Genomic DNA, 10,580 nt, shown 5'->3' with positions numbered 1-10,580 from the left:
TTTTCCATCAAACTATAAACCAGTTCAATAACAGATGAACAAATTACAGCAGAATGACACCAGTACTTTAAGCAGCCCATAAAGGATTGTGCAACACTTTCATGATGTTTTGGCAATCCAAGTAGAGAGAATATACCAGGCAGCCCCTTTTCTTTTCCTGATTCCTTGATTTTCTTGTTTTCACTGTCCTGCTGGTAGGGCCAGTTGAACTTGCAGTCTGTGAACAACTTTTGCAGAGCACCTTTCACTTTCCCCCATCGGTTTTCTTGCAGAAGGCCTTTCAGCACCTTTTCTTAGCAGGAGAGAGAAGGCAGCATCAAATTCTCTAGCTCTAGGTCATCATACATGTGCTTGCATGTAATTTTACTTTAGAGTATGTTACTAGTTTTGCTTTGCCAGAAGGCTGGAAGGCAACACTCAGCTAAGTGTGAACCCTATCTCTTACATGAAGTGTAAGTTATCAGTTGTGATTTAAATGTAAAAGGACCATTTTAGCAGCAGTGTTGGGACTGCCAGTGAAATTTGTCACTGGGATGATAGAGACTGAGAGCTTTTCCAGGTCCTTCCACAAGATTTTCCAATTAGAAGTGGAGCAGAGAGTGTCTTGTAGGCAGCTCTTTAATTACAATGCTGGCATTAATTGTAACATTACAATATTTGCTCCTCAGCAGAAAGAGAGGCTGTTTCCAATGAGGGAAAAAGTAAAGGTGAGGCAATTTTAGGCCATCAAATTCCTTTACTTAAAAGCTGGTTCTGCTTTGGAGAGAGGAACCACTCTGGAGGGCACTGGGGCTCTAGACCTGCCTGCACAGGGACACAGAGGGAAATTGATTTAACTTAGGGGTGTGGATTTAAAGTGAATGGGTTGATCTGCATTAAGTTGCTTTGATTCTGAGTTAGTGGTCCTTACTCTACTTTCAGATATAATTAAACTGAAGTACCTGATAGTAAAGCAACACTATTTGAAGTCCAAGTCCACAGGAGGGTTTAACCAATTCAAATGATATCCATCACGGAGCCCTGCTCCTGCCAGCCTTTTCCCATGCTTCCCATGAGGCGAAGACCACTGTAATGATTTGGTTTAGCTACTCAGCAGAGGCAAGGCTGCACCAGCAAGGGTCTGGAAGCAGGATTGCTGTGAGCAGAGAGCTCCTTCCCACAGCTCTGCCCTGTGGGCACAGCACATCCCACCCCAACACCATCACGGGGTGGGAAGGAACCTCCTGCCACAGGGCTGGCCTGCCCCAGCCACTGGAGATACCCCAGCCCACAAGAGTTTTTATGAGGCACCACCACTAATTTGCTGATGGCCACAAGACAGCGTGATCCAGCTGCACACCTGCAGCTCTCTAAGCCACAGCTATAATCAAAGATGAAAACGAAGCCAAAGATTTTAACAAGCTCACAGAAGGCCTATTGCTACATCCCAATGACAGCACATTTGCCATGCCACATTTGGTGCTGCTAACAGACCACATTTCTCATTGCTTGCAGTCCCACAGCAGCCAGACTCACACACAACAGACATGTTTTCATCAAATAAATCAGAGCCTGCTGCTCACACCTAATGAATCCTTGCAAAGTACCTACTACAGGTGAGATTTAAAAGCCTGGAGTGCTTTTGAAGGTGAAGATGCTGAAAAAAGCTCCACTACGAGGGTTCATAAAAGTGTGACCCTTGTGATCTAAATGTAGTAAAAATGCACTAAGTGCCAGCCACAAATATTTCCAGCAGAAGTTGCTGTGATCCAAGAAGAAAAAGTCCTTTCAAAGGAGACATGGGAGGAATGAATAGAGAGGATCCTATTCCACTTACTCTAAATTATCAACTGACACAGTTATACAGCCCAAACTGATGAACAATGGGGAAGGAATTTCAGCATCTATTTAAAGAAAGATGGAAAATAAAAGAAGATTATTAAAGTCAAAGTGCACACAATCCTGTTCCGTCACAAGAACTGGAAACAGATTTATACAGACATTATATGACCAATTACCTGCCTTTGCTTTGCTGAACTGCCTGGGTTTAACAATTCATTCACATCAAATTGGAATTTGAGGAAACACAGGGAAAAGATCCTATCTTGTCCATCTACATAACCCAAATACAGTCAAAAATTTGAGGTGTTGTTGCACAGTGCCTTCTATAACGACCTCAGAGAGGACTGTTTGTTTCTTTGTCTTTATGTCTGCCCATTGATGCTTAATCCTCATGACAGAGGGGTTTGCTTTCAGAAAGAAACCTCTGCATGTGCACTACCAAGCACAAGAGGGGTTTAACTCTCCCCTTAAGCTCCAAAACAAGGAATCCAGTCTGGCTGCAAGTCTTCCAGCATAACAGAAACCAGGTTGGAAACTTCTGCATACTGAGTCAGTCAGGTGTGAAAACTGACTTCTCCAAAATAAGTTGTCCTTGGTGAGGATGTATGTGGTCTTCTAACTTTTTAGGAGCATGGCAGCTAGAGAAAATCTTCACTCAGCAGCCTAGTTTTCAAAAGGTACAGATTTTGGGGTACGGGAGTCTCTTTGACCCCAGTCCCACATGCATCCATACACATACAAGCCTTTATTTGAAGTCTTTTAAGCAGTTCCCTCAGCATCAATGTCAGTCCAAGCTGAGAAGCTGCCTTAAGTCTGCAGGATTCACCCTCTTCAGTGAGCTGCACATTTGAGTATACTTAATGAAAGACTTGGGTTCCTGGCGAGCCTCCCTGAGTGAAGTTCTCAGGCTTGCTCTACAGAAAAAGTCCCTCTGGGCCTTTGAAGAGCCAACCAGTCTATAAACAGTCCATGAGAAACATCTTACAAGTTTAAAATTAGCATGAACAACACTGAGATCTCAAGTATCTCGGCAGAAATAAAAAAAGCTCCTTCTGTGGAAGCCCGACACTGACCTCTCTACGTGCACTCCACGGAGAGCCCTTCCCTCAGCAGGGCTCTGCTCCCCCAGCAGACCCTGCCAGAGCACCAGAGACACCAGCACACAATGCCCAACTCAGCTGGGGACAGGACGTGCCAAGGACCGAGTGACCCCTCAGATCCAGGGAACAGTGGGCACTCTCCAGTCACATCAGGGTTTTCCATTGCTAAACCCCAACATCAGTTATGGCTTTCATCTTGAAGGGCCTATCTTACAACTGAGATACAAATGAGGGAGAGGAAAACAAAAGAAAAAACCAAGATAACTGACTTATAAATACGGTAAATAACAAAAATGTTCCCTCCAATACAAAATTATGATGAGAGAATAAAAATATGTTTATGGAATAAAGGAAGATTGATTAGCAACAGAAAGCTTAATTCAATCTTAATTCTACGTGTTGGGGTTTTTAATATAATTTGCCTAAAAAGCCCCAGCACTTTGCATTAAAAAACAGACGACATAGTGGTAAATCAATGAGAATAAGATTAATCAGACAGGCTTTCCAATGCTAAAACATCGTCAGCTGAGTCTGAAACTGTTAATGGAACCAGGAGCCCTGACTCCTGATTTGGTGTCAGGAACCAGCTCAGTGACATCAACAATTCCCTGCTCCTGGAGAGGGGCACTTGCTGCACACAGCTTCCCCATGCAGGCAGCACTCTCAGGGCTGCTCACCACCGTGCACATTTCCAAGGCCCACTCAGCAGGAAGTGCCTCCACCTCCTGAATTTTCCATCTGACACCGAAGTAGAGGAGAGGTTTACCCCCACGCTGCATTAGAAAGTCACTCAATTAACCTGGGAGGTCATAGGCACGTCTAACTATCAGGGATCAGCATTTCCAAGAAATGAGAGGGCATGTTTATTTTAGTTGTACTTCTCTGAATTCACTTTCAGATAAGAACAAAATAATTAAGACAAGGGGGACAGAGGAAATCCATCTAGACCTGCTGGAACTGACCAGGCAAGTGAGGGGGTTACAGAAATGAGTGTGCTTGGCCACGCTGTGCTGCTCTTGAGTGGGTGCAACCTGAAGCAGGAACCCCAAACCCCCAGCTCGGAGTTCTGACCTGACCCATCTGTCAAGGCAGAGGTTTATTTACAGAATAACTGTCAGATCCAGGCAAGAGACACTGCAGCTCCCAACCAGCTGGCTTTTAATGAGCAGCTCCCCAGGTCAGGTGTCAGTTCTGCCTTTGGGTGATGTGCAGCCATGCAGTAGGAGCTCCCTCGATGCAGTTCAGGTGACCCCAAAGGGATTTTAGCTTATGCCTTTTCACTGATGACCCAAATGCGCAGCAGGTTCTCATGCGGATGCCCTCCAGATATTGACTTACTGATCATGGCAGTTCTGTGTCTTGGCAGACAACCCCAAGGCAAATGCCATTTCCCACATTTCAGGCATATGATTTCCCTGCAGGCTTCCTCAGGACAACTGGCTCTGTTACTCTAACAGGGATTCTCACCAGTCAGTCCAAAGTTTGGGCTACAGACACTGCAGATTTCATTGTGGTGGAAACAGCTAAAAGCTTTTTAGTAATTTTTCCACCACCTGTATCTTTTAAGAGTACTTTTAACAGCTTTTTCTATTTTGAATAACAAATAGCCAAGTATCTGTATTTTTTCCAAAACCAGTGAAGAGTGATCTTAAGCTACCCAGTTAAACAAACACTTCTTTTGCAAGTTGCTGTTGGTCTGCAAATTGGAGCACTAAGATGCCTTCAGCAATCCACATTCTCTCCTGAACAGGGTAGCAGGGAGAAAGCCAAGGCTGATTTAAAAGCTGGTGCCCCAAGAGTCAGGGAGGGAAGGTGAGGGGGAGAAGCCCTGGGGAGCTCTCCTGCACTGGGGGTTTGTCCCACTTGCACACTGTAAAACTCCTTGGAGTAAATCAGTCATCACACTTCCCCTATTGCCTTCCCAAACATTCAGCCTGTTTCAACACACCTCTCATGAAGCTGAGCCCCAGAGATACACCACAGACATGTTACTTCTTCCCTTCGGCAAATTTTAGTCTGAGACTGGTGCATTGCTCATTGCTGCTCATTGCAGCAAAGAGCAATACTGGATAAATTAATTTGTAATTGGAAGAGTGATTCAGAGCTAAGCAGAGGCATTCAGTCCTGGAAAGATAAATGTTAGTAACTTTGGCTTCCAGGAAGTATGTCAGAAAATTATAATTAGAAAAAAACATGCAAGAGGGGAAAAGCCACACACATACATAAATGGTTGAAATAGAAGGGTATAAATTTGTTCCCAATTTATTGAAAATAGACAGGGACATGAGTCTCCTGACCCTGTACAACACAGTATCCCCCATGGAAGAGGGAACTCTCCTGCCCTGGGAACCTCCTGGCAGCTGGAACCACTGCCTCTGCTACCCCAGCAGCTGCCCTGTCCCCCTGCCCAGAGGCAGCAGAGAAGGGGCTGGGGGGCCAGGAGGCAGCACATTCCCAGCTGCACTCCCTTCTCCTGTGCAAGTCCCCAGGAGAACATGGAAGAATCCATCATGTGTTATCTTTCCCCACCATCCGTGGTCCAGTTCACCCACCAGTGCAATCCCACCCCTTAGCTGACTCCACATCTTTCAAGGTGACAGAAACACTTCAGAATTTGAACAGAAACTAATGAACTGGGGATAGGAAACTCCCCAAACAAGGACAAATGCTTTTCTGAGGTGATGCTAAATTGCTTCACGTGAGAAAACTATCAGGCTCCAGGTATTTTTCCTCAAACAATTCAAGTTTAAATACTCACTTTAAATATTCAATTCCTTAGCTTTGTAATGAGACAGTTGCAATTGTGCAAGTTTTTATAACACGTACCAAAAATTGTTTTAAGTGCTTCACTGTGGAAAGTATCTACTGCAGTTGGAGGGAGGAGGCTGTGATTTTATCCCATTTGATATATTCAGGCTGGGTTTTTTTCTGAGTTCTTTTCTTGCAGCCAGACACCTAAAAGAATCATATTATGAATCTTGAGAGAGAAACTGAGGAATTGCTGTGGCAGCAGACATGAGAAAGCTGATTTTAGACTACACTAGTGGCTTTAATTACCTCAAATACTGCAAAACCAAACGGCCAAAGGGTGGCAGCCTGAATGGACTGGAAGCACTGAACTTGGGAACTCAATTAAGGCGGGCAAAATTCATTAAACAGCAGTTGCATGAAAGAAATTCATTTTCATTTACACGTGGCTTTGCTGCTGGTTAGACCTGCTCACATTTTGAAGCATGAGCACATGTTTCCACTACCCAAATTCCAACCTGTGCCCCATCCTCCCAATGGATATTGCTGTACTGTTAGGAATCCTGAATACTGGATTCAGTAGAAAAGCCAGGAATGCCCCTCGCTGCCATTCTTGCTCAAAACACCATTGCTTCACTCTGCAGTTTCTTGCTTCTTCCCCTTATGCCTGTACACACACACATTTCATATGGCAATAAAAGCCAGCAGAGTCCCAAGTGTACACAAACAACTTAAATCACATGGAATAGCACAACTCTGGCAAAGTGAGAAAGACCCCAGCACTCCAGCACAAAACCCCTCCCTGCAGTCTCCACACGGAGTACTGGCTCCTGGCATCAATCACCCAAGGGGAGATGCTCCGGTTTCTGCACCAGGCAAGGACTTGTTCACGCTTGCAAATGGAAAGTTGCTGTAGCACTACAGGACTTCTTACGGATGCCTGTGAATTTGCTTCAGTAAAGGAGCTTAAAACATTAATACTGCGGCAAAATCACATCGACTCAGGACACTCCTGAGTGCCAAGTGTGAAGGTGCATGTCAAATACTTTGCCCATTAGATATGCTGCTGACAAGATCGGTTTGGGGCTTTTGTTTTGTTTGTTATAAAGAATTTCCTGAAACTGATTGCACAAGCTCTTCCCATTCTCACCCAACATGCCATTTCCTGGTTACTTTCCCTGATGATGACTAAGTTTTTGTTATTGATTGACCATGAAGAAGTGCCAAGTGCTGCTCTTGGTAGAATAATCGCCTTCTGATTTCAAAGAAGAGCTGTTTTTAAGAGCCGTGTTCTTGGAAATACTGTACTTGGTTCTGCCAGGTCACTATCTCTATGAATCAGAGCAAAAGGTACATCAGCAAATAAACAGAGTGCAAATTTTTAACTTGACCAGGTCAGACAGACGTCACTGACTCTACCTGTTTTCATAAGCACTGCAATTCTCAGACCTGTACTGAGCAGTCACTGGAGGCTCAGCCCTGCTTGAAAGGAAAATGTAAAGTGTTTCTGGCATTTGCTGATCCATAAAAGAGCTTTGAAGTGCAACTTCATCACAAATGAAAACCTCAAGCAAGATACTCAGGTGTTCCTAAGGGCTTTGGGGAGTTTGGAGGGATTAAGCTAAGCTTTGCAGCGCAGGGATTTTGTAACAATATGCTTGGCACAAACAGCTGTATCCACCTCCATATGGTTTGTATCAGTGATGCAAAAAATCTGCCCTTCTAGTGTCCTTATGCTGAAAGCAACGTGGGGCACAGCTCCCACATACACTTGCTGTACAATCCTGGTATCTCCTCCTTAGTACCGTAAAATTCCTTTAGAGTTGCATCCCTCACCTTTAATGAGCTTCTTGCTGCATTACAACCTCAGCTTCATCTGCTTCAGCAAACTACAAGGCTGAACTTTTCTGTATTTATTGTTTTTTCTCTAAGCAACTTCCCTGTGACACCCCCCCAGCCACAGTTACAGCTGGGCACAGTGGGGAATTTAAGAGGTGTGTGCTGACAAATTACACTTTGCAAAAAACAAAGCATGACTTCAGGTGATGGGATGGCTCAGCTGCTTTTAATCTGTGTATCAGCTTTTCCAAAGATGCTTTATTGCTCACACTGGAAGATTAGTGAATAAAAGCATCCATGTAATGCTGAGGCTATGGAAATATCAAACACAGCTCTACAGAAACCATCTGCTCCCAAGAATGAATGGATAGAGAACAGTGAGGGGATTAGACCACAGGCACACACACAGCTTTCATAAAGGAGAAGCCCACAGGCTTCATGAAGGAGAAATCCACAACCATCACTGTCCCTTTCCAGCCCCTTGGAGACTTTCTGGGACAGGGGAAGGTGCAGTGGGGAGACACAGCTCCTCCATGGAGCGGGAATCCCCGGGTGCCAGCGTGGCCATTGATGCGCTTGGGGTGACAGGGTTGGACAGAAGGGGGGAAAGCAGGGGGCACAGGGGGCAGCACAAGCTTTGTTTTAATATGAATAGTTATTCAAGAGAACTGAAAATTAATTGAGCCTAAAACTATTTCCTGTACTGTTAATTTTATGGCAAACAGTGATAAAAATAGCAGATTTCTTGACATACCATTTCCTTGTTCATACATACCACCAGGGCTACTCATTAGCTATTTTTTCCATTCTCTGCCACATATGATAATGCTGCATTATAGCACCATCACTATATTTCTTTATTAACTAAATGTGTAAAGTGTAAATGTATAAACCAGAGTAAATCAGAATTCCTTCAGGGCACAGGTTTGGGTGTCTACAGGCAGGAAGGCATAAGAAAGCCAGGGACAGGCATTGCAGAGCTGGATGAAACCTTCACCATGAAACCTGGAGCAGCACAGCCTCACCAAAGCCCAGCTTCCAGCCCCAGGTGTCCCTACATACCCCAGACCCACTCACACTCACTTATTCTGCCCTCGTTTGCTGTACACATATCAAGAACTGAGATCTGGAGAGACCTCCTTCCTTCCTTGTAGGACACAGCCAGGGAGGAGATGGTTTTATTGCTGTGTCACCCAGGGAAAGTTTTTGAGTTCCATACTAGTGAGAAACACCAAGGTTGGCATCGCTGCAATACAGGTTTGCCCAGAGCACCCCCCAGCCCCCCCACCTCGCCCCAGTGTCCCAGCAGGGCCTGGGTAATGCCAGTGAAAAGTCAATCCAACAGTGACTGCGTGGGCTCAGTTTATGAAAACATACCCATTTTATGGCTCTTTTTTTGCATCCCAGTATGGGCAGTCAGATGGTGGAATGCAAAACAGCCAGTTCCAGCTACAGCTGTGTCACCTCCAGCTGGTGGAAGAATGACCCAGAGCAGGAGGCAGTGTCTACCCTGGGGCGCAGGGACATCTCAGACCTCCACAGGAGCTCAACAGAGAAGCTCAGAGGCAACAGCTCAGCTGTGAGGTGAGCTCAAAGACAGCTCAAGCTCTCTCAGAGAGCTCAACCTTCAAAGCCGATTGAGCAAGACTACAATGGTTTTGAAATGATGGGGCAGAAACAGCACTCCACACACCTGGCACCTTTGGAGACCAGCTGGACACAAGGAGCTCAGACTGCTGCCAGGATACACAGCTTACCCACACAATTACCTCACGCCATTCAAAGCCAAATCTCCATCTCATTGTCCCAGTCACTCACCGATCTCCCTATACAAACAAGCTCTAGAATTGGAAGCAGGAAAGAAAAACAAGTAAGAGACTGCATATCTTATTTATGCAAATTAGAACTCTTACTTATTAAAAATAAGAAAAGAGTTTATCTAACCTATGGGTCACAATTAGCCTGGTCAGACTCAAATAATCTGCCATGACAGCCCTACTTCAACAAGATTAAGTTGCTTCTCGTCAAAACTGCTTTGAGCATCTCAGTTCTAACAAAACAATTTTTCACTGCTGTTTCCCTTAAACTCTTCGGCTTCAGTCCCTGTTCACACATCCTGTACAAACTGCCTTAAACTAGCACCTGGGACAGGAGAGCACCTTCCAAATTCCCTATAAAACTCTGTTCCACAGCAAGAAACTGTTCTGCATTTTGTCCCAAGCACTGGAGGTTCAGCCTTAACTGTTTGCTCAGCCTTCTTCCTAAATTCCAATGCAAATGCCCCCTCACACATACTTACTTAAGAAATTTGTGCCTTTGAGTTATCTTTGGTAAACCAAGAAAGAATCAAGTAGGATAATGTCTGTGAAGATACACAAGGAAAAAACAGGCAACTAAGAGGGGAAACAGATTCTTGGTTCATGAAAATGATTTATAGCTTCCTTGAAGGTAGGATACTTCAGTGGCTTATCCCAGTTAAAGTCCAGCTTCTGTTTTCTGGAATTGTTTTAAGTGGCAATGCAACTGTTCAGCATTTCTGAATGGGTGTGGAACACTCAGCTGAGCAGGACAAAATGAACAAAGTTCCCCCTCCATACACTGGTTAAAATTAGTGTTTATGTAATACTCCAGGCACCATAAATAACAGTAATTTTGTAATATATAAACTACACACCGAGCATGCAAGTCAGTTTTCCTATTTTTATGCTGCTGGCTATACCTGAAACTGGCTTTTAACGAAATACAGCCTACTTTCACACATTAGTGATTTTTATTTTCTTTTGGTAAATGAAATGAGTGCTACAAATGCTGGTACCATTTCCACCATCCAGGGCCCTGCATTTCATTTGCCTTTAACTATCAGAGAAAGACTCTTATTCCCCATTTCGAGAAGTTATGTTTATAGACCTGAAATGGCCCAGGGCATTTCAGCATCACCAGAGTGGTACGAGGTAAGCACCCAGGGAGGGCTCTGTGTGAATTACTAGGGGTTGGAACAGGTGATAACCCACACCAGAGCTGTCCTGGAGCAGGATTAGCAAATGTTTGGCTGATTTAATCCCCTTGTTAGAA

This window comes from Corvus hawaiiensis, chromosome 10 (assembly GCF_020740725.1).
Source record: "Corvus hawaiiensis isolate bCorHaw1 chromosome 10, bCorHaw1.pri.cur, whole genome shotgun sequence".
NCBI classification, from domain to species: domain Eukaryota; kingdom Metazoa; phylum Chordata; class Aves; order Passeriformes; family Corvidae; genus Corvus; species Corvus hawaiiensis.
Note: the sequence above shows the minus strand (reverse complement) of the source record.